General features: G+C 31.0%; 1 protein-coding gene across 6 annotated transcripts in view; it reads right to left on the bottom strand.

Annotated features, from left to right (window-relative positions):
* The window catches only part of LOC125049434 (homeotic protein antennapedia), a 151166-nt gene that overhangs the window by 37938 nt on the left and 90072 nt on the right, over positions 1-23156 (bottom strand). For 2 of the 6 annotated variants that reach the window (XM_047648726.1, XM_047648725.1), the window contains exon 3: positions 15016-15188. The exons of the other annotated variants lie outside the window; for them this stretch is intronic. The gene's annotated coding sequence lies outside the window, so the exon portion shown is untranslated. The remainder of the gene's footprint in view (positions 1-15015; positions 15189-23156) is intronic. 6 annotated transcript variants of the gene reach the window in all.

Genomic DNA, 23156 nt, shown 5'->3' with positions numbered 1-23156 from the left:
CGGTAGTCAATAGTGATTTTTGTCACATACTCTTTTGGACTTATCTGAGCCAGCTTTAAGAGAATTTTGAGTTTTCGTATTTGATACTGTAACTGTTAAATAATTTTCGGTTCAAGATCTTATCAATTATAACTGTACGAAGATTAAGTCTCGTAATTTTAGAGTCTTAAGAGTCTATTATTATTTGAATTACACTCCGAATACTAATTTGAAACAAGGAAAAGTTTATAAAAAACTATATAGATTTGCTAAACCGATAGAACGACGTGTGTGATCTTAAATTTAATATTGCAAACACGTTAGTAGCAATAAAATAAAGCGAGTGAATCATGAATATCGATTTGAAGTAGCTCCAGACCATTCTTATAAATCTATTGGTTGAGTCTTGTTTGCTATTCTCATGAAGATATAATACTAAGGTAATTTACAAACCTTTAAAGCATAGCATAGATTCTCGTAGTTATTATAAAGTAGAAATTAATGCCATTACGGTAGTGGCTGTAGTAGTGGCTGATTTTGAAGAATATACCTACTGGACTGTGGTAACAATTATGTCTCATCCTTATTCTGAGCTAAATTTAAAACGGTTAATATTTATCCAACTTCAAACCCCCGAAAGATTTATAGTTTGGCTTGTCAATTTATTCTCTAACTATATATAAATTCATTTTCCATAAGAGCGGTACCTAAGATGGATAATTTACAGTGAACTGCCCAAGCACCTATCAACCTGACATGCAAATGTCAAAAGAATATATCAAAATTTAATTAAAAACAATAAAATTTTAAAGATAAGAAAACGCGCTAATTAACGATTTAAGTTGGCGCTTGGTACCGGTGACCCTGTTGATAGAGCTGTTGTTTTCCTCGCTAAGAATAATCACAATACAGCGAAATTAAATTTGTTTTAAATTTCCTATTTATCAATTTTTAATTATTATTATTACTATGTAGGTTATTAATATTGTAAATACTGTATATTTGTGCGATGGGAATAAATATTCATGTAGGTACATGCACAACTTATATCCTAAGACCACATGATAGAAGTACCTACTGTGCTTTTAAAAAGTAAGTAATGAAGGTGATTAGAACATTCCTTTTAAAAAATGCACTGCAATCGAATATTAGTCATAAAGCATTGCTGTTTACTTTATTCAAACGTTGATCAACAATAGACACAGTAAAATGCGTTCCGTTGTCAAATTATTGGCACACTTCGAAGACAAGTCTGCCATCAAATCATATCCGAACGGTAGATGCAACAATTTTAATCATTACGTACAGATTGACATGCACCGTGTGTGTCCACATAGATCAACTAATGGCTAGACTGGGTACAATAAGAGCATTTTGTGATTTGGACGCTACATTAACGCGCCCGCCATACTTGGCACCAACCGCGCTCCGCCCGTTGGCAACATTATGATATTTCAATAGATGGATTCCCTACGTCAAGTCGTATAGTTTTACATAATTGAGAATTTATTTTCAGTTATAAATACACATCTTATTTGATTAAGAAGCACTATATATCAGAATATTTTAATAACCAAACGCGTCGTGAACGTATTTATTTATCGATATCAAAAGTACATCAAAACACAGATTAATTTTTAATTAAATTATATAATGTTGTAAGACTTCTTTTTAAGAATGATTTTATATTGCCGAGTATTCAAAGTCGTTAGAATTAACGGCAATAGTTACAAATACATTAATGACCATTTGAGTAATGATAATCTTACAATACATATTTTAAGCTCGCCCTTTGTATTTGCAAGTTGATTTAACGATAAAAGCAGCTGCTACTTTCTTACATTCTAATGAACTTAAAGGTCATACTAGATTTGAGAAATATGCGCAATTTCGCTTTCATTTAAATCCTTATCTGATCTAAAACTTTATTCACAATAGGTTTTTATAAATTCACAATTGACAAGACTGCGTAACTACTATAGAGTGCGAGTGATCGTGAAAGAGTAATCTCTTACAGGATATTCTGGTGTAATAAGACAGTAGAGAATTATGGGTAAGAGAAAAAAGACAATACGTGATGCTTACTTTAATGTGACCTGTGGTTGCTTTGGGTTGACCTATTTCAATTCGTAGTAAATCAATTTTTCGCAAGAGTAGTTGAACATATTAAATAAACTACCTGTACTAACAACTGTATAAAAAATATGGACAGGAAATACTTTAAAAAAGGCGAGTGAGACAGGATTTCAAGGACATGCAATAAAATTCGTCGGATATTTAACCCGCTCGAAAGATAAACGGCAACAATGTCTAAGAATTTCTTTTAAAACCACCAAAGACCTGGCACGAGAGCAGACAACCCGGCTGTTCCGCAGCTTCAATCCATTTGGCACTCAATAACTTTTCCACCGTCGAAAGTGGCGGAATAATTTGTAGGCGCCGAAATTAATTGAGGTGAATCAAATTACATTTTTCCTACCATTGTTCACAATGACAGTTGGCCGAAAGAGAAATTGTAATTATAATCTAAATATGCCAGCACTATTCAGCAAGCGATAATATTCACTGTAGAATATCCACGATACCGCTGGTTATTCCTAAGTGCTCTCCCGAAGGATCTGTTATGACAAGACCGACAAAACAATGCCACACTTTGTCAGTAGAGGATATATTGTAGCCCAATATTTATTTATTTATAGCGGTGTGGGGCTGTAAATTAGCAGTGAATTTACAGCGAGGAGGAGAAGTGATCGCGCGCGGTTTATTTTTAGATCCCGCGTATTATCAAGTTTGATTTAAACAGCCGTCCGGACGACCCGTTAGAAATTTAAGCCGAACGTGGATTTGTGGCTAGGTTTGTAGCTTTTATCACACCGAACTAATTAAAATGATTGACGGCGGTTCAGAAGTGTTTTAGAAGTTAATTGGCCAATCAATACTGATGAAACCTTTCGAAAACAAGTAACCGTTTCAATCTGGCTCAATTGGTCAACCATACTTTATATTACGACACTAAAATTGAGTTTAGCAACGTACGAGTTATCAGGTTTATATCTAAGTCACGAAAATGGCATATCTGTGTCTCTGTTATTCAATATACGTGACCTTAATCCTTTTAGAATTTGCGCTCGAGGGTATTTCTGACACTGGTCCTTATATTTAATATAGCGACAAACACATAAATAGATCAAGTCACTCTATAATTACTGGCTGTAAAGGCACCGGCTCGTTAGAAGCCGTGTATTGTTTGGTAATTTCTTGTTTATTTGCTATAATATTATGCAGTACAGTTTTTATTCCTCAAGATATTTTAGTCATATACTTTTACGTTCGTAATAGATGATAATGTCGGAATTTATGAAGCGTGGCTAGTGCAGGTTTGAACTGAAGAAAAATTTCAATAGCACAACGTTTGTTGTTGAAAAAAAGTGGATTACCGTAATTTATGTCTTTCCGAAGAGCGTCAGACAACGGTATGTTGATGAAGTATTATTCCAAGTACGCTAATGATGACAAATGGAGAAAAAAGTACAGCAAATTGGCAAGTGAACGTGTAAATTAATAGTTGTCGATTGTGAGTACAAAACGTTTTGCGTGTACTTACTATTAACCTATACATTATTACGATTGTCAATAAACACATCTATGGAATTTTATATAAGAAAATAAATGAATATTGAAACTGCAACAATATATTTTATTCAGACTCAATTTGGGTGCGCTCAAGGCCTTATTAAAGAAATAATCAAAACTATCTTTAACATATAAACAATTTAGGGAGCGCTGATAGTCATAGACTCCGATGAGATTCCAATTACATCCCCAAGCAGGTGCTTGATAGGCACCCGCGAGGAAAGCGGAAGCGTGGAAGGAAACCTGGTGACGTATAGTTGCAGATGAGGCAAAGATAGCCGGAAAGTCTTGGAGCGCGCCGAAAACGGCGCTCAAGACCGAACACAACGGAGACTCACTGTGGACGTCCTCAGCCCCATCTAGGAGTCATGGGATATAAAGCCAAGTGACTCGTATAACCAAATATTCCTTGAATGTAAAATTATACTGTAATTAAAAGTAATATATTTATTAGTACTGACGAAATATGTACATAAATCTTTATAATGTCTTTTTAATTATATACTATGTATTATAGAGTTATTTATTTATTTATATTAGGAAAACGACTTCATTTATTATTAATCGTCCCAGTTAAAAATATTCATTGCTATTAGCAATCGTAATTCAATTGACTTCCGGTTTTAATAAAAATGTTTAATTCAGCAAAATGAATAAATGCCATCATATTTTTGCCATTGCATAAAATGGTCTATAACGAATTTGTTAAGATGCTTATCGACAAAACTTTTTGCATTAATATATGATGGAACTTTGGTATTTAATAAAACATTTTGTATTGCATTACGTTAAACTATTCGATACAATTTGAAGAATTCGTACAAGGTTTTAATGTAACTTAATTAATGATTAATGAATATGTATTTGTCCTACTTACTGTCATCTACAAATTGGGTACTTATTTTGAATTATGAAGATAACATAGACATTAAAAGCCTGTCTATATTTGAATAGATTCTTAGATAAAATGAACTTTATAGATTCATACTGGCTTTTTTTTATTAATAAATATTAGGTATGTTCTTTTAAAGTTCGAATAAATTTATCGTAACTTAAGCTATTTTAAGCATTTTTTCGTGTTTACCCACAAATTCTATTGAATAAAAATACGCATTCCAATAGTGTGACTTGATTAAAAAGATTTTTGAAGTTATACTTCTTTAGGCGAAATTTTACGATGCGCGCGCACCGTGACCCAAAATTAACAGAATGAAGTTGCCCACGGAAGATGCTACGGCATTGTCTCCTAGCATTAGTACTATTTTAAAAGCTTATAAATAAGGTATTATAGGACAAAGAACTATCTAGAAATACAGCGCGGTGCGAACTCGACGGTTGACACGGTATCGTAGGAACACGTTCGTAGGACATAAATCAACAGACGCTTGTTTTACCAATAAAATTGATTCTTTCGCTATCCATTATGGAATATCTTTTATAGTATGTCTCGTAAGGTATTATGGATAAATGATTGTGTTTAGTCTGTAAGTATACATATAAATCTGTATCTGGTAGGTTGTATAGAGTTTTGAACAGTGGGTAGGTAGAGCTTTAACGCCATAAAATTAACAGTTAAAATTAGATAAGCATTAGTATTATATAATTTCGTAAGGTATTGTTTTCTGCCAAAGTTAATACCAGACTTGCTAGTTCTTTCAAATTGAAGGATCGCTATAATTATTTTTGAAGTTATACTTCTTTAGGCGCGTTATGAAAAATTGATGAGAGTGAAATTTTACGATGCGCGCGCACCGTGACCCAAAATTAACAGAATGAAGTTGCCCACGGAAGATGCTACGGCATTGGACATAATTTAAAAACAACATTCGAAAAATATAATAGAATTTATACTTAATGTAAGAGAATAATAATAAATATTTATTTATTTAATTTTTCAAATGTAAACTGAACTTTATTCACTATAATGACTCCTTTTCCAGGCTTTGATTATTTAATTGTAATTTATTATTTGCATGCAATCAAAAACTATTTTTAATAATGCCAAAGAAGTATAACGCCCGTACATAAGTACACGCACCTTTTTTTATTTATAGTGGACATTTTAAAACTAGATTGTTGTAGTTTCAGGATGGGGCAATTAATTAAAAAATAATAAAATACAGAATGATTTATCATCTATTTTCATTTTGCGAAAAGCAAAACGAATTTTATGGTTATAAATCACTGTATTGATATCATTTAGCCCTACTAACAACATTTATCTATTTATCAGAAATACATTGTGCACGGTCGCGTGCGCAGTGAAATCTATTGACAATTTTTATAATACATTGTTAATAAATCATTTATTTAGTTTGCTACAAAAATCAAAAATATAATTTTGCATTATATCTGCATATTAAATAGTAATATCGGTTTGGTTTTTCATTGACCGGGTTGCCTTAATGGTATTAAAAAAATATATTTCATTTTAAGAATGTATAGATGCGTAATAATTAAATGGAAGTTAATATGCGTGAGATAATTTAAGGCTACTATTGGCCTCAATGTACTTAAAGCGGCATTTATCTAGGGTTTTGTACTGTTACATAGGTTTAGGTTAATAAAATGATTCGTGTTTATTTCGTAAACATTACTCATTGCCAATGCGAATAGTCAGATATTTATGACTTCTTTTGTCTAAATAAAAGCTTAACGAATATCCCGAATGTAACTAGCGTTTATTATTTATTATGAGGAAGAACAAAGCAGGAGTGGTCGAGAAACGGAAGCCACGGGAGGCGAACGAAATAAATAGAAAATAGAGCGACGCGCGACAAAAACAGTACATAACCACTTATATAGCATTCTTGGTCTTTGAATAAAGCTGTTTTTGTATCGATTGATTGGATAATGTTTTTAGCTCGATTAATGAATTCCTATGTCTTCCTTGACTAAGATGCACCCAGTGCTTAAAACCTGTGTACTTCATTTGTTAATTGCATTGTGTTACATTTTTTTTTATAGAACGGGGGGCAAACAGGCAGGAGGCTGATGTTAAGTGATACCGCCGCCCATGGACACTCTCAATGCCAGAGGGCTGGCGAGTGGGTTGCCGGCCTTTTAAGAATTGGTACGCTCTTTTCTTGAAGGACACTAAGTCAAAGCAAACAATTGGTTCGAAAATACTTCAGTGGGTAGCTGATTCCACAAAGTGGTGGTGCGCGGCAAATTCTGCCTTGAAAAACGCTCAGTTGTGGAACGGCGGACGTCGAGGTGATACAGGTGGAATTTCGTATTCTGCCTCGACGTCCGATGATGAAAGTCAGCTGCAGGTATTAATCCGAACAACTCCTCTGAACACTCTCCATGGTAAAATATTGATATAATAGTTTAAAAGTCTTGCCATTCTTTGATCTTTTTACTGTATATTTGTAAGCAAATACAGAGGTTACGTTTGCATTGCATTATTCTTTTTTGGCATGTGTATAGTTGGCAAACTTTGTGCTGTAAAATATAAATACAAAGAGGAGTTCAAAGTTGTAGAAAATCTGAGAGGGTGAAGAGGAAAACTTAGCAGGAAAATGGTGCAAAAGGTACAAACGAATTACTTGAGTGGCGGTTGCCTAAGCTTTAATCAGAATATCGAAACACTTAAGCATACAGGCGTTTTAATTGTTGCATTTTATAAGTAAAACATTTACTTTATTGTAGAAAAAGGAAAAGGTGAGACATTTTCAGTTGCATTGATGATTTTAATTATGATAAGTCTAGTGCAAATAAACTTAATAGTTATTATACCAGGTACTGAAGTATTTCCGAACCGATTCAACTCAGGGTAGGTACTTCCAGAGTGTACCAATTCTTTAAAATACGATATACTTGTGAGCCGTCTGGAACCGTGTTTATAAAAAGGAAGCAATCTGCTGTGTCTGACAACTTTAGGAAACATTTAGAAACATACTTAAAAAAAAAATGTGGTTTTTATTTAATTTTTTATTTGGTCTACTTGGTACCATGATTACCTATATACATTAATTTTATATTCAACTAAATAAAAATAGAACAATTCATTTATTTGATGGAGGTTCAGTGATTGTATTAGAAAATTAATGTGACATGTTACTTATCAACAACATATAATATTTCATTTAATCAATCATTCATCACTCTGATTAATAACATTGCTAATTATATACATGCTAATTGTTATATTTGAATTAATTAGATGATGAATTACCTACGGTAGTTGTTCAGATGATGATGAACGATAATTTAATCTTTTAGACTTATGAATTTGTACTACAATTTGTTGATTTTACTGATAATGTAAATAGAAGTGTTGGTTAATTGATCGTTGTAATTGATGTTTTCATTGACATGATGATAGAGATATTTTTAGTTCTTCTAATTAATATCTCCCTAATACAGTTACGGCAAAATATAATATTAAGTATCTTTACTTTTTATTATTCTAAAACACTGGAATTTTGCGGTTTTTAGTAAAGTTTATAAATATTATAGGTATGTGAATGCAATAATTGCTTAATAAACCTATTTGGAGCCTTAAGCATCATTTAACTAACAGAATATCCAAGCGTAATAATACTCTTAAATCGGTTTAAAATGTCTGGTTTGTCGTATGTCATAAAAATAAATTATCAACCGATTAAAATCAATAAGAAACGCTCCGATCGCACCTCAACAACCTGATTTCACTTATATACACCTCATTTACATATGTTTAAAGGAAATGATATGAATGTTAAAATGTAGTTTTTTATGCCCGTGGGTGGCTCGAGTTATAAATCGCTTTTGAGTTTTGATAAAAATAATGAGGAGTTATGATAGAGATAAGTTATGAACATGATAAGATAATGTTATCATTTTTAAAAGAAAACCACAATTAATTTAAAATAAAAGAATGAAAGCAGGGTTTTTAAAGTAGATTACGATACGAAACTATATGACATATATTGACCTCACCATTACTCACAGACTTATGGCCTAGTTTAATGAAAAGGAAATAAAACTTAGCCTTTGAAATAATATAAGCTCATTATACATCTTCATAATATGTTTAAAATCAATTAAATATTTATATTTCATAGTACTACGAGTATACAATAGGTAGATATCATTTATCTTACTTAGAATCTCTAATATATTAGAACATAGCTTCTGTTTAAGCTAGAATACTAACTAAATAAGGTAGCTACTATATGTCGGTACAGTATAGTTTTATTTTCAAAAATATAATCATAATTATTTATTTTACTTAAAATTGATACAAAACTGTTTAGCAATGAAAAACTATGCATTAGTGTTACTGAAAAGCACATGCTGCAATTTCATTTTCATCTCAGACTTTTCACAACGCATTTTCACTAATGGAAAGCAGCGAGGAGTTGTGGTGAAAAAAACAAAAGAGAAACTGGTACAGAAATTCGCTTTGTCATAAATTCTGAAATACATCCGACTCGCTGCTTTACAAAGAAACTTTTACCGGAATTACGATGTTTGGTTTTGTATACTATGAATGTTCTCAGCTTAAAAGTTTCTGCCAAATCTAAGTAATGTAGGAGAAAATTTGTAATCAAGATCTGATTAATGTGAAATAAAAGTTCTTCTTTAATTTACTTAAATTCCCGGCATGTAGGGGGTATGTGATAGACAAATTTTTGTAACACGTGAAAGGAAACCTGAAACAAAATTTTGTTTTAGCATGCCGCAGCACTTGCAGCTTAATAGCTTAGAAAAATGAGTCTGAGCATAAGTTGTTAAATTATGATTTAAGTAAGTTGTTGGCTACAGTTTCACATTTTAAAATCACTTTAAATACTAAAATAGTTTAATAAAAGGTATTAGACAATAGTCCACCAAACAGAACGAGCTTTCAAATGCGTTTGGTGTATTATTTTAATCACAGACAATGTATAGGTATAATTTAACAATTTCTATGTTAAGTTACAACTTGCGTAAGATGGAACGCATCGTTAAAATCCCTAGCGAAAAGATTCCATTAAGGAAATCAAAAAGGTCTTCTTAGCCCGGGTCGCGAGTATTTCATTTAGCAAAAACAAACCATAAATTGTCATCTTAACGAGATTTCTTTTAGCAAATTCGCAGATCGGGTGCTAAGTCATTAGTAGTGCTTCGATCGTTGGGTACATTAATCATATGATTTGATTGACTTATATCTAGAAAAATACCCCCAGATGTTGAATTATGTAAGTATAAATTCCAATATATCGAATATATCGAAATTATTTTCTTCGAATCTAAGCTGCGTTAATATTTTTTTATATAAAAGTTGTTATTATTGAAGATATCTCTATATAGCGCCATCTGTTGGAAGTTAGAATTCCTGTGAATTATTTATATATGGCAGCTTTGTTAAATACCTCATATTACATTTTCCGTGTTAATATATATATTACGAAATGCGTGCATAGATGCACGGTTTTGGCACGCAAAACCGGCGCATGCGTGTCAAGTGAGACACTGCGCGCGAGTGCGTGCACCCGGCAGTTATTTATTGCCACACCGATGAGCGCTTTGTTTATAACATCTTTCATTCGAGGTAAAAAGCTTATGAATATGTTATTATAGCTCTTCCCGTAGAGATAAAAACTTGTATGGTTTGTTAATCTTAAAGTGGATATAGATTATGAAGTACACACCATAAGATTAGGACAGGTAACAAAGAAAATTCTATTTTTAAAAATATAACGTCTTAAAACTTCTTCCTGTAATAAAGTTTAGTACACACAAACGCGTTAGTAAGTTTCACAGATACACTCAGTTGAATGCAGCACTGCGTTCCAATTCGAGATTCCAAATTCAAAATTCCCAACTAAATCGGTCACCCAAATAGTCTCGGTCGTAAGTTTATTTCTCAATTTGAAACACTCGATAGTCTCGAAGTATAAACTGTAGAATATCATAATTAAAGTGCTGTTTCAGTCCCGTCACGTGATAGCGTTGCCCAAATTATCCGGGCATCGTGTCATCTTGTCCCAATCCAATATGGCGCCATAAATCCTCGAGGGGGCAGGGTGGGGGTACGTCACTCAAACTTTCTCCGTCTTATTCTGACTGGGGTGGGTAGGGATAGTCGGTTAGGAATCGACTCTTTTGTGTTGTATTGGTAACGAGGCATAAATGATGTGGTTTGAAGTTTAATATATTAATTATATATTTTATTTAACATTCAGTATATAAAATAATTGTATGGATATGAAGATAAATAGAGTTTGAATAATTTTAAATACGGTCAGTTGAGGACACCAATAATTTCAAGAAAATTATAATATAATGGGTAATATACAGCTTGATTAAATTTTAAATATAAATGCTTGAGATTTTCACCTGTAAATGATCATAACTTGGCCATGAATATACCCTCAAAAACCCAACATTTTATGACCCAAAATTAAAAAGTAGTAATGATCAGGCATGTAATAAACGCATGCTCTAATACAATTTCGTACACAAGTTATTGGCAATATCTAGATGAATATGGTGTATTGTCGCTGCTGACGTTACTTAAGGCGCGATAGCTTCGAGGAATTCTCAGATAGAGTTCGAGCGGATGAGTAATCTCTTTTGTTTTTCTAAGAACGAACCATCGGGCAGAGTTTGATTATATACTAAACATATAAAACATACGTATTAAAGACTTACAAATATTGCTTTACATATTTTAGCTTTTAATTTTTCAGTGGGTATTAGGTAGGTACATAACTACATGTGATCGAGAATTTTTTTATAGTTAAAAAATTTAAAGGATCTTAAAATATCATTGTTCACTATCACCGACTTCACACGATCCAAAGAAGGCGGTTGAGAATTCGACCAGTAATTTGTTTTTGACTATTAGGCCCGCCAGGATTTGGTCCGATAGTAGTACCTATAGTTTATTAATTTACACTGATAAACGAATCGGTAGATTCATGATGAATATGATTTCCATACCCCGTAAATGGATTATTATTATGATATTATCCTTCAAAAAGCAGTAATATTAAATACAACAAGAATAACTCGCAAATTTTCACATTATAATAAATATTGTTATTTAATAGGTACTTTTAGAGCTTACTACGCAATAAAATTAATAACACATTAATGAAAAAAATGTATAGTAGTTATTTAATTCGATAAAAGTATTTTGATTTTGCATTAATAAATACAAACACTTTTTAACTAACTTCCGTAAGGTTATCTAAGCGTAAAGTACAATAAAAATGTTGATTGAGGCGTCATAAAACTAACTTGGCGCAACTAAGCACACCACGTTTGGACCACAATTTAAAAGCAATAAACCTGCCCTTGTAAAAACCCAATTAAACACGACCTTGTCTGATTAAAACCGGTAATTTCGATAACCAGTGTCGTAAATCTAGATTGATGTGTGAGTTTTATTAGATTAATCTTGCAACAGTGTTTATAACTTCGTTAATTAATATAAATTGTAATTTAATATTTTAAATAAAAACATAATTACGCAGTGACTTAAGAATTAAGAATTTTAGGCTGTTCGGTTCAACCTCTTACTTAAAATGAAAAGTTATTAGTAGTTGAATAATAAATATTAATACTAGCGTTAAAAGAAATCGGCTGTTAAGGATAGTTGCCTTCCTAATATTCCTAATGGAATGAGAGAGTGAAACGAAAGAAAAAGCGCGTTTCGTTTGTTTGTGATTGGCCTTTAGGTAAATCTCAAACACGCGACACGTTCACTTTGCGTTTAACCAATCACAAATGAAACACGCTTTCGTTTCGTCTACACTTCCTATAGTTTTGTAATATTGCAAGTGTTAAATAAAAAATAAAAAAAACATGCATAGTTAAAAAACCAGGTGCGTTTTAGCAACAAATTAAATTTATTGGAATATAACTTGATATAATCATATTAAGATGTTTTATTTTATCGCGTGGGTATTTTTATAGTGGAGTATATTGTTTTCAATAAAGTGACCATCAATCAAGCCGTCTTAGCGCACCAGGGGTCGGCTATATGAGACAACCTTCGTCAGGGAGCTTAAGATTGCTTATTCAGCAATACAGCGATTGTAACTGTTGCTATTTTCGACTAACTGACAACGAAACGTAAAAAATCTAACGTTAGGTTTTTTGGTAAATTAACTAGTTTAACCTTTAAAATATTAATTTATTAAGAAATATTAGGAATCAAGGTTAAATATTTTATTAATTTTATTATACTGAGGATATGACATAAACGGATGCAACAAAAAGTCGATTCAAATTAATTAAATACATGTCTTGATTAAATTATTAATTTTTATCTGTCTTGTGTTTTGCTCTTTGGTTTACGGCGTCATAAATAAGAATTTTAAATTGCATTAGAACAAAACGCAGGCAACAGTTCTGTGGTAATTACTTATAATGTATTCATTATGTGTATTGTTTTGTCTATGAGTAAAAATTTGAATTTAGAATGCGTGAAGTTTTTGACCCGAAGTTCAGTTGTTGTAAAGTAGTCTTTAGTGCGTTTTAATAAAGTTCGTGGGGCGTGAGGGCGTAAGTTTGCAAGTGTTAAGCCCCGCTGTGTTTACGAGTATAACGGCAAGATCTTCAACAATTCGGAGTTAGGAATTAATTATGTTCAGAACACAGTTATTGTCTTAGAGACAAAGCTTGAGACTGTTTGGACTATTTGCGTAATCACCAACAATGCGGACGTGACATTTGTGCGGTCAAAACCACATTTTTAGTGAAATTGTTTCTTGGAATTGACAGGTTTTCGAGCTTTTGAAAAACATCTGTGGTATAAAAGCATTTATGTTTTTTAAAGTTGTTAATTTTTTTGGTGATTTTGCTTTTATGCCCATTAAACAATTTTTGAAGTTATACTTCTTTAGGCGCGTTATGAAAAATTGATGAGAGTGAAATTTTACGATGCGCGCGCACCGTGACACAAAATTAACAGAATGAAGTTGCCCACGGAAGATGCTACGGCATTGAACATATGTAATTTAAAAACAACATTCGAATAATAATAGAATTTATGTTACACTTAATGTAAGAGAATAATAATAAATATTTATTTATTTAATTTTTCAAATGTATCTAAACTGAACTTTATTGACTATAATGACTCCTTTTCCAGTCTTTGATTATTTAATTGTAATTAATTATTTGCATTCAATCAAAAACTATTTTTAATAATGCCAAAGAAGTATAACTTCTTACGCGCGTACATAAGTACACGCACCCTTTTTTTTTAATCTTAGAAAATTTTTGCAGTTAGGTTTATATTATTAAAATATTTTATAGAATAACAACCTTGGCCTCTTGTACACTTGTATGTCCTATATTTTAAAAACATAATATTAGCTATATACCTAAGCGTAGGTACCTACTGATAATCAAAATAAAAATAAGTAGCCTATTACAGTTATATTATTGCATAAACTCGTATCGTTTTTAGGACGCGCGCCAGATCCAGTTTGTTCCGTTGTATTAGAATTTTAAAAAAGGTGAGACAATGTTAACACGGCCAAGTCGTCGTAAATTTTATTGCTCCCGTGATGAGGCGTGAGAATTCTTAATGGCCAGTCACAGTTTTAAGAAAATGAAAATAAAATATGTTGAGCAAGAAGGTTTTATTAAACAGGCCAGTTACATCTTTCGTAAATTAAAAAATTGGATTTAAAACAGACTGAAAGAGCAGAAGGTCTTATACGCCATCAACAGTTGGTCATACAGTAAAGATCACGGGGAAACTGTCATGTTTTACCTTCAATAATCCACGTATGTCAGGCACAGAAGGCTGACCAACGTAGGTACGTATAAAAATTTCAAGGAAACAGCCGCAACCCATAAAGCGTTGTAGCGCTGCTGAAATATGATTACTATTTAAACACTCTTGAAATATGTCTTCACTGTGTGATGATTTCATTCACAGTATAATATCTGTTCATCTTTTGGTGTAGAATACCAATTAATTATATTCTTATGAAATATTTACATTATACATATTTGTGATCCGAAATGTTTAACTTATACCCGAATATTTTTCCAAATTAGTACGAAACAATTTTTTTTAATACATAATATGGCTCGTAGTTTTATAAAACTTGGTAATAGAAACCGGACGTTATCCAAACCGACGACTTTCATTTGTATACTACAGCTTAAATATTTCTAAAAAAGTAGTATATTACCGTTACATGTGGATACATATAAGTACAAAGAGGTGGCGCAGTTATAGAAAAAAAGACCTAATATCTCAAATGTCAAAATGTGACATTGAGTGATTTGTAGCTAAGCTCCGCCTGTCCCGTGTTTCAAACATCACCGCTTCGAACAGACAGCTGAGCGCTAAGCTTTGCAAGGGCGCAACCCAGTTGCATACACCTGTCCCCCTCACACCTATCAAAAATAACTATTTCTATTTCACACGTCGGGAAGACCATTCTATGTCTAACTACATACCTGAGAGCTTTTGTGAGGTTCAATGCTTTTTCACTTTTGTGTCTATAAGATTTTTTAAGAGTATTGCACAAGATTTTCTTTGTTGTGGTAGCTTTCTAAAAGTTTTGTTGCAATAACGTGCGATGTTCAAGCTTAACTGATTAATAGTAGCCTGTATTAATTCAATGATTTACCTGAAACAACAAAAAATAATTACTATTTATCTCGTACAATTACTCGAAATTATTACTAACAATTTAAAAAAGTATATACGGTACTTAATTGAACACATTTACATCACTTAATAGCTGGTTTTAACATCTGTTTTTAATGAATGAGTGTGTGTTTATCCCTTTTCTAAAATAACAGACGTCTTAGTTACGAAACTCGTGGTTATAATCAAATTGATATAACCAATATTTTTAAGTACATAAGTATGTCTGTGGTAATGGGTAAGTGTTAAACTACAAAATGAAGATCAACCAATAACTTGACATATATGCGATACAAACGGATTACAATAATATAGATAAGTGAAGATTTTTTATTCCTAATGGGACCTAAAACTCATATTCGACGCCAGTTTTGTTGGTTATAGGCGAGTAGGGGAGTAAGGCAAAGGCATAACCTTTAAAAATATAAAAAAAAAACTATTATTTTGCCAATAATTGAACGCATTAAGTCATAGTTTAGTTATTAAGACAAGGACACTACACGATTAAATTTAAATTAAAAGACAAAACCCTAATTAATCTAATTCCTATCGACTACTTGGCTTATATATATACTAATGTATAGTCCATTCCTAGATGACGAAATTCAAGAAAATACGTATACAATTGGTATAAATTCCAGTTACCAAGATGTATCCAAAATTAAGATTCTTTTATCGTCCCGATCGCACGGCACAAAAAATATAATTAGCAAAACTTAATTAATACAAAAATGCAACGTTTTGTAAATTGCAAATTTTTATCTAATTAAAATTCATAGCCCGGAAAGAACTTTCTAAATAATTATGCAGATGGGAACATGGAAAAAATAAATTAACAAGTATCACGAATTTAAAGCACCTAAATCTTAATTTGATAGCTGATGAGTTATACCTACTTGTTGGCGTAAATTTAAAAATGGAAGGTCACATCACGATTTACATTCAAATATAGAACACATTCAGTAATTCTTCTTTACTTTAAAAGTATAGTTGTTACATTTTACCAACAAATAATCTATATATATAAAAGTTAAACCCGTTTTCCGTTGTCACGACATAACATGAAAACGGCTAGACCGATTTGTCTGATTTCTTTTATATAATATTCCTTGAAGTACGAGGATGGTTCTTACGGAGAGAAAAATTAAAAAAAAATGAGTGAAAAAGTCTAAAGACAACTTTTCTATATTCCCATACAAAATATTCGTAATAATACTTAAAAGTCAATTTGAACTTTAATACCATATCATAGAGTTCAAGTGTTAGTGGAGGGGTTCCGGGAAGGTAAATTTTTATTTTTGACATAATGTAATTGTTGTCTTATGAACTTTCTTTTTTTATCTTACTAGCTAGACCGGTGTCCCGAATAGCAGAATAAGTATTTAAAAAAAAAGAATAGACTGTTAGGCGGTACGATGTTCGCCAGGCCAGCTAGTTATAAATAAATGTCCAGATATAATGTCTATATTTATTAATTTACCTTAACTATGTTAAATATAATATAACGATATCAATATAGTGACAACTACGGAAGCATTTACTACAAACATGGACAGATGCCTTTGTCCATTCATTTACTGTAGAAAGTGGTTCAAAAAGTTATAAATAGGATCGATTTAAGTGGTAAAGCCGGGTCCTTTACCCCACTGATAAGATCGCATTAGGCCAACGAATGTTACCGCTTGCTACCGGTTTTTGTCGAAATTCGAGGGTTATTAGACACATGGGATATGAAATATGTCTTTTTTAAAACGTGAATTTTATAATTCTAGTACAAAGGTATAGGTCTGATAGTCTAGTCGACAAGTTGAAAATGGAACAAAATAGAGATACTGCTCTTAAAATTATGTGCGATAGCTCATTCGAACCGGAATGACGCCTAGAAAAATGTGCTAAAAGCGTGTATTAGCACATAAAAAATTGCAAAAGTTATAGACAATTAAAGATGAAAAAAAAATGGCATTTAGTTTTTTGCCAATATTTAATAAACTATTAATATTTAAGAAATTTCAAATAAAGATTCTGAAAGAAGAGAAAATTTCCAATAAAAAACTCCTAACTCTCGGAACTCTATCTCCATTATATATAACTTTAATTTAACGCTGAAAATAGGTCTGCGGGTGACATTTTTAGGATTCGCGCGTGGCGTCAAAATCGACTACGGCACATTAATTAATTTATTTAAGGTATTGAATATTTTTTTTTAAATTTGAAAAAATTATGGTGTGTTCTGAACACTATAATTAATTTATTCCCGTTGAAAATTTTACTTAAAGTTAATTTTTCAACAAGTTAAATAATTGTTAACAAACGAAATTTTCTCGACCGACCGTCTTAATTGTAAGTGAAAAAAAATGTTTAAATAATGGTCGTAAAAATATTTCGCTTCGTAGAGCCTTTTTTACATACATACTTAACAAGATCGTGCCATAAAAGTTAAAAAAATATTTATACTTTGTTTATAACATTTTTTTTACTTAAACAAAAACTTAAAAATCCATGTAATGTTGTTAAAAAAAATTTTTTTTTTCTAAATCATCATATAATCGTTTTTTTATTAATACAAGATATTTATTGATTTGCAAAAAAAAAACTTCCCGCCATTTGTTGATAATTTTTTTTTTAACAAATTGAATAAATAAATATTTTTTAAAAGAATTTTAACACAACTTTATTACATTAAAAATTTTATGATTTTTAAAAAAATTTTTTTTCCTAAATTACAATTTTTAATTGTTTATAATCGTTTTTTTTAATTTTCTATTGTTTAAATCATTAGTTAAAAACATTTTTTTTTCTAAAAGTCATAATTGACAGTCCTCTATAAAGGAATAGAAAAAAATTTTTTTTTTAATCAACAATTCTATTGTTTATTAACTTACCAAGTTGTTATAAACAAATATTCAACTTTTTTTTATTTTTTTTCTAAAACTTCTAAAATTAACAAAAACAACCATATATAACAAAGTATAGAAAAAAAAATTTTTAATTTTAAATAAAAGTAATATTCATGATAATCAAAAAATTTTCAAAAAATTTTTTTCTATACTTTGTTATATATGGTTGTTTTTGTTAATTTTAGAAGTTTTAGAAAAAAAATAAAAAAAAGTTGAATATTTGTTTATAACAACTTGGTAAGTTAATAAACAATAGAATTGTTGATTTAAAAAAATTTTTTTTCTGTTACTTTATAGAGGACTGTCAATTATGACTTTTAGAAAAAAACAAATTTTTAACTAATTATTTAAACAATAGAAAATTAAAAAAAAACGATTATAAACAATAAAAAATTGTAATTTAGGAAAAAAATTTTTTTTTAAAATCATAAAATTTTTAATGTAATAAAGTTGTGTTAAAATTTTTTTAAAAAATATTTATTTATTCAATTTGTTAAAAAAAAATTTATCAACAAATGGCGGGAAGTTTTTTTTTTGCAAATCTATAAATATCTTGTATTAATAAAAAAACGATTATATGATGATTTAGAAAAAAAAAAAATTTTTTAACAACATTACATGGATTTTTAAGTTTTTGTTTAAGTAAAAAAAATGTTATAAACAAAGTATAAATATTTTTTTAACTTTTATGGCACGATCTTGTTAAGTATGTATGTAAGAAAGGCTCTACGAAGCGAAATATTTTTACGACCATTATTCAAACATTTTTTTTCACTTACAATTAAGACGGTCGGTCGAGAAAATTTCGTTTGTTAACAATTATTTAACTTGTTGAAAAATTAACTTTAAGTAAAATTTTCAACGGGAATAAATTAATTATAGTGTTCAGAACACACCATAATTTTTTCAAATTTAAAAAAAAATATTCAATACCTTAAATAAATTAATTAATGTGCCGTAGTCGATTTTGACGCCACGCGCGAATCCTAAAAATGTCACCCGCAGACCTATTTTCAGCGTTAAATTAAAGTTATAAATAATGGAGATAGAGTTCCGAGAGTTAGGAGTATTTTATTGGAAATTTCCTCTTCTTTCAGAATCTTTATTTGAAATTTCTTAAATATTAATAGTTTATTAAATATTGGCAAAAAACTAAATGCCATTTTTTTTTCATCTTTAATTGTCTATAACTTTTGCAATTTTTTATGTGCTAATACACGCTTTTAGCACATTTTTCTAGGCGTTATTCCGGTTCCAATGAGCTATCGCACATAATTTTAAGAGCAGTATCTCTATTTTGTTCCATTTTCAACTTGTCGACTAGACTATGATAATTTACTTGCTTTTACGACTAATGCTTGTTGCTTTCCAAAAGAGTAGTGTTGGCCTAGCTTTAGTGTGCGACTTTCATATCTGAGGTCGTAGGTTCGAGCCCCGGCTGTACACCAATAGACTTTCTGTCTATGTGCGCAATTAACATTCGCTCTAACGGTGAAGGAAAACATCGCGAGTAAACCGGCTTAGATCCAAAAAGTCGACGGCGTGTGTCAGATACAGAAGCCTGATCACCTACTTGCCTATTAGATTGATAAATGATTATGAAACAGATACATAAATCTTAGGTCTATTTCAACAAGGTTGTAGTGCCACTGATTTCTTTTTTGTAAAAGTACAGATTTTGTATAAGCGTTAATCAAACATAAAATCAAGGATTCAAACTGAATGCTTCCTTGGAATAAATGAGGCATATAATAAATTCGTACCAGACCAATTAAGCAGCAAAGCCCCTTAGAGATATATGTATATATTTCATACATAGCAGCAAATAAATGCTTAATTCTTGCAAGAGTTTCAAGTTTTATAAAGCGGATACAATTAGAAAATACCTAGTTAATTTTCAGTTTGTGACTCATACTTGATTCTGATATTTTTCAAGATAAACCCACGAAACACCCACCTCAGTCTACGTTTAGACACATCACGAGTGTCTCTAGCGATAAATAAACTTTATTTCTTTTTAAATATATCGGGGCTTAATTTTATGCTCTCTATTTACGTTTGAAGAATGCGCGGAAAATATATTAACTGTATTGTTCGCGGTGGTAATAAATTAGGCCCTTAAAATTTAATCATGTTAAAAACACGCCAGCTAAGCTAAATATATATTTTTTTAATATATTTCTATCGAGAATCTTGAAATCTACGACAGTTTTTCATAAGAAGTACCTACTAATTCTAAAGAAATTTGGAATCTATTTACGTTTTTACTTTAAACGTATTTATGATTTGACAAATGAAAATGTTAATTTCTTGCATGTTCAGTATGGATACTAACATTAAGTCGCTACCTACTAACAGTGGTTTATTACAAATTTACGATTATTCAATGGCTTAAATATAAGGATAATAATAAATTTACCTTAAATGCAATCCAAGGAAAAACTGTTAAACATGCGTATAGTTAATCAGGAATCAATTGTTTTTATAATTTTTTAATTATTAATTTAAATGATTACAGAATAAGAGACTTAATCGATGACATTCCTAAACTTCTCATTCCTAATAGAACTCCTACAAATTAGGTCGTTAGGTCGAATCTCAACAGTCTAGTATTAAGAAAAAAGTAATTTATCAAGATTAGTACCAGAAAGTTATCCAATAGAGAATTCCGATCACATTCAAGGGTCTTATTCTGTAGGCGTTAAATCCACTAATACATTTCGAGCTGTGTCGACATCGAGCAAAAATCACTGGCTGATACGACCCGCATAGCAAACAGGGATTGGAAGAAAATCTTCATTCATCGGGTATTTCTTAGATAGACCTAAAATGTCTGCCACATTTTACCGTTCTTAAATCTTTGTGACCAAATATTTAAGTATTTAAATCGTAGGCACTTGGATTAATTTAGAAATTAATTTATTAAAAATGGACTTCCCAGATGTATACATCGATTTTGTGATCCTAGAGATATCGTGGTTTTCTTTAATTTCGACACTTATTAACCTGTTATTAATATCAGTTTTATACAGAAGCTGTTATAAAAGTTCCAACGATTTAATATATATAATTTATGTGCATATGTCAAATGATATTCATATAAATTCTAACAAAATAATTTAATAATATCACAGTTGGGAAAGACTAAGGTGTGATTTAAAGCGACTTTCGGATTATTGTTTAATGCAAACATGTCGTTAATCCCGATTTTTATTACGGAATAAAAATAGATAACAAATTGTAACACGGAATCGTGGTCAAATAAAATTCATAGCATTGCTTGAATAGTTTATAAAGACGTACTAAACGGGCATCATAAACATGGCGTAGGGTTGCTACATGTGTTCGCTCTGTGTTCACAATTTTTGTTCAGGTACTTCCGGTAATACCGACGTTGGGTGACTTTTTAAGGTACAAAATGTAGTTTTATTGGTAACCCTAGGTGAAGATGTGGGATCTGATACATAACAATTTAAAAGCCGGCGCACGCGGCGACAAGCAACTCTGTGTTCTCAGTCACGCAATATATCCGTGTCTATAAGATGAGCTGATACCAATGGCGTTTGCTTAATTGGCTCCTATAAATATAGACGATTCGCCTTCAGGCTTGTATTGGTCGTCCGTGATGGTCTTAGTTCAATGTGGTTCTATCAATATTGCCATATAATTTCTACAAACTACCAAAGCCACTTTCGTAAGTTAATTCCCCTTATTCATAATCGTGCTATAGGTATGTCTTAATAGCTATTCGTTGTTCTTACGTCACTTGGCTAAACAACAAAATTATAAATCATACCTTAATGCAGAATTTTTGACTGTATTTTACTTGTTACAAAACTCATAAAAATACTAAACACACTTTTAAAGTTACCTACATTGTTTTTTGTAACAAAATCTGACTTGATGACCATTTGGAAGCTCCAAAATTGTTTAACGAAATCGATGGACACCGCTTCACAAAACAGCTTAAAAGGATCTTTATATCCCGTGTATATAAATATAAATAATTAACACTTAATAGTTGACTCTCTTAGTAATAAATACAAACAAGAAATATGTTTTTTTAAGGATATAAACACACAAAAACACGCATTATCATAGATCCATATAAAATGTTATCTATATATTAAAGACACATATTAGATACTTTTAACAAACAAATAACGATATACTTTCATAGAAGCTTAACAATATTTTTATAACATGTTTGATTGATTTTAAGTAATTATGTTTACAAGTGGGTTTAATTTGATGAGTCATAGGTTGAATATATTAACTAGTATTAATTATATAATTTACATTACATTAACTGAACAATAAATCACTCTCATGGAAAAAATGTCGCATTTTAATTTGTATTGCGACACTAAATTGGGTTAGTAATATATTATTATTTATTACAATTATATGGGTTAATTCTCAATATCATGTATTTTAGATTTAAGATAGTTGACGTCCGAATGGACAGAGAAGCTTTTATAACATCTTTGTGGGCTGCCGTATCATATCACATAGTTTATTGCCGGGGCACCGTAGACCCAATAAAACTACTACAACGACGCTGAACTCGACAATTGAAACAAAATATGTTCATTAAACGATTTTAAAGTATGTAGTGTAATCTTCGTTAGTAATTGGAAACTCACTGATCACGTAAATATAATTGCAATATTATGACATAAACATAACGACAGTGAGTTGAAGGTGTCACTTCAACATTTAAAATCCTATTAAATTTAACGAGCATGAAAACACCTTATTACTAAAGGGCAACAATTTTCAAATGGTTGCGTATTTGTTTGTAGGTAGTCAGCTGAGCTATTTGAGCATTAACTGACGACGACCGTTTAGCTCGTAATACTAACCTTAATTGGTATATTGAGATTGTTGCTTTAACAGCTTGTTTTATGATTGAAGTGATAAATGTCGTCGAGCAGCTGATTTTGTGGCGTCTAGTTTTTTTTACGATCATCTTTCCGCTTTTTATTGAATTTATGCTTCCTGTGATGTTTTGAATTTAATTTGGCTAATTTATTCATGTTAATGTGGTA

The sequence above is a fragment of the Pieris napi genome, chromosome 5 (genome assembly GCF_905475465.1).
Source record: "Pieris napi chromosome 5, ilPieNapi1.2, whole genome shotgun sequence".
NCBI lineage: Eukaryota > Metazoa > Arthropoda > Insecta > Lepidoptera > Pieridae > Pieris > Pieris napi.
This window is presented reverse-complemented; position numbering and strand designations above follow the sequence as displayed.